The following is a 2,932-nucleotide window of genomic DNA, read 5'->3' on the forward strand; positions in this document are numbered from 1 at the left end:
TTCCTTCCTTCCTTCCTTCCTTCCTTCCTTTCTTCCTTCCATGCTTCCATCCTTCCATCCTTCCTTCCGACACTTCCTTCCTTCCGACACTTCCTTCCTTCCTTCCGACACTTCCTTCCGACACTTCCTTCCGACACTGCCTTCTGCCACTTCCTTCCGACAGTTCCTTCCGACACTTCCTTCCGACACTTCCTTCAGACACTTCCTTCTTTCCCGACACTTCCTTCCTTCCTTCCAACACTTCCTTCCTTCTTTTCTGACACTTCCTTCCTTCCTTCCGACACTTTCCTTCCAACACTTCCTTCCGACATTTCCTTCCGACACTTCCTTCCTTCCTTCCGACACTTCCTTCCGACACTTCCTTCCGACACTTCCCTTCCTGTCTTTCCGACACTTCCTTGCCGACACTTACTTCCGACACTTCCTTCCGACACTTCCTTCCTTCCTTCCTTCTTTTCCGACACTTCCTTCCTTCCGACACTTCCTTCCTTCCGACACCTCCTTCCTTCCGAAACCTCCTTCCTTCCGACACCTCCTTCATTCCGACACTTCCTTCCGACACTTCCTTCCTTCCGACACTTCCTTCCTTCATTCCGACACTTCCTTCTTTCCTTCCTTCCGACACTTCCTTCCGACACTTCCTTCCTTCCTTCCGACACTTCCTTCCGACACTTCCTTCTGACACTTCCTTCCGACACTTCCTTCCGACACGTCCTTCCTTCCTTCCTTCCTTCCTTCCTTCCTTCCTTCCTTCCTTCCTTCCTTCTGACACTTCCTTCCGACACTTCCTTCCGACACTTCCTTCCTTCCTACACCTCCTTCATTCCGACACTTCCTTCCGACACTTCCTTCCTTCCGTCCGACACTTCCTTCCTTCCGACACTTCCTTCCTTACGACACTTCCTTCCTTACGACACTTCCTTCCTTCCTTCCGACACTTCCTTCCGACACTTCCTTCCTGCGTTCCTTCCGACACTTCCTTCCTTCCTTCCTTCCTTCCTTCCTTCCTTCCGACACGTCCTTCCTTCCGACACTTCCTTCCTTCCTTCCGACACTTCCTTCCGACACTTCCTTCCGACACTTCCTTCCGACACTGCCTTCCGACAGTTCCTTCCGACACTTCCTTCCGACACTTCCTTCCGACAGTTCCTTCTTTCCGACACTTCCTTCCTTCCTTCCAACACCTTCCCTTCCTTCTTTCCGACACTTCCTTCCTTCCTTCCGACACTTCCTTCCAACACTTCCTTCCGACATTTCCTTCCGACACTTCCTTCCGACACTTCCTTCCGACACTTCCGTCCTTCTTTCCGACACTTCCTTCCGACACTTCCTTCCTTCCGACACTTCCTTCCGACACTTCCTTCCGACACTTCCCTTCCTTCTTTCCGACACTTCCTTCCGACACTTCCTTCCTTCCGACACTTCCTTCTTACACTTCCTTCCTTCCGACAATTCCTTCCTTCCTTCCTTGCGACACTTCCTTCCTTCCATCCTTCCTTCCTTCCTTCCTTCCTTCCTTCCTTCCTTCCTACACTTCCTTCTGACAACTTCCTTCCGACACTTCCTTCCGACACTTCCTTCCTTCCTTCCTTCTTTCTGACACTTCCTTCCTTCCGACACTTCCTTCCTTTCGACACCTCCTTCCTTCCGAAACCTCCTTCCTTCCAACACCTCCCTCCTTCCGACACTTCCTTCCGACCCTTCTTTCCTTCCGACACTTCCTTTCTTCATTCCGACACTTCCTTCTTTCTTTCCTTCCGACACTTCCCTTCCGACAGTTCCTTCCTTCCTTCCTTCCGACACTTCCTTCCGACACTTCCTTCTGACACTTCCTTCCGACACTTCCTTCCGACACTTCCTTCCTTCCTACACCTCCCTTCCTTCCTTCCTTCCTTCCGACACTTCCTTCCGACACTTCCTTCCGACACTTCCTTCCTTCCGACACTTCCCTTCCTTCCTTCCTTCCTTCCTTCCTTCCTTCCTTCCTTCCTTCCTTCCTTCCTTCCTTCCTTCCTTCGACACTTCCTTCCTTCCTTCCTTCCTTCCTTCCTTCCCTTCCTTCCTTCCTTCCGTCGACACTTCCTTCCTTCCTTCCGACACTTCCTTCCTTCCTTCCTTCCTTCCTTCCTTCCTTCCTTCCTTCCTTCCTTCCTTCCTTCCTTCCGACATTTCCTTCCTTCCTTCCTTCCTTCCTTCCTTCCTTCCTTCCTTCCTTCCTTCCTTCCTTCCTTCCTTCCTTCCTTCCTTCCGACACTTCCTTCCTTCTGACACTTCCTTCCTTCCTTCCTTCCTTCCTTCCTTCCCTTCCTCCTTCCTTCCTTCCTTCCTTCCTTCCTTCCCTTCCTTTCTCTTCGCTTCCTTCCGACACCTCCTTCCTTCCGACAATTCCTTCCGACACTTCCTTCTGACACTTCCTTCCTTCCATCCCGACACTTCCTCCCGACACTTCCTTCCGACACTTCCTTCCGACACTTCCTTCCTTCCGACACTTCCTTCTTTCCGACACCTCCTTCCTTCCGACACTTCCTTTCTTTCCGACACCTCCTTCCTTCCGACACTTTCTTCCGACACTTCTTTCCGACACTTCCTTCCGACACCACCATCCTTCCTTCCGACACTTCCTTTCGACACTTCCTTCCTTCCTTCTGACACTTCCTTCCTTCCTTCCAACACTTCCTTCCTTCCTTCCGACACTTCCTTCTGACACTTCCTTCCTTCCTTCCTTCCTTCCTTCCTTCCTTCCTTCCTTCCTTCCTTCCTTCCTTCCTTCCTTCCATCCGACACTTCATTCCGAGGCTTACTTCCGACACTTCCTTCCGACACTTCCTTCTTTCCTTCCGACACTTCCTTCCGAAAATTCCTTCCTTCCTTCCTTCCTTCCTTCCTTCCTTCCTTCCTTCCTTCCTTCCGACACTTCCATTTCCGAGCCTTA

This window comes from Ammospiza caudacuta, chromosome 1 (assembly GCF_027887145.1).
Source record: "Ammospiza caudacuta isolate bAmmCau1 chromosome 1, bAmmCau1.pri, whole genome shotgun sequence".
NCBI classification, from domain to species: domain Eukaryota; kingdom Metazoa; phylum Chordata; class Aves; order Passeriformes; family Passerellidae; genus Ammospiza; species Ammospiza caudacuta.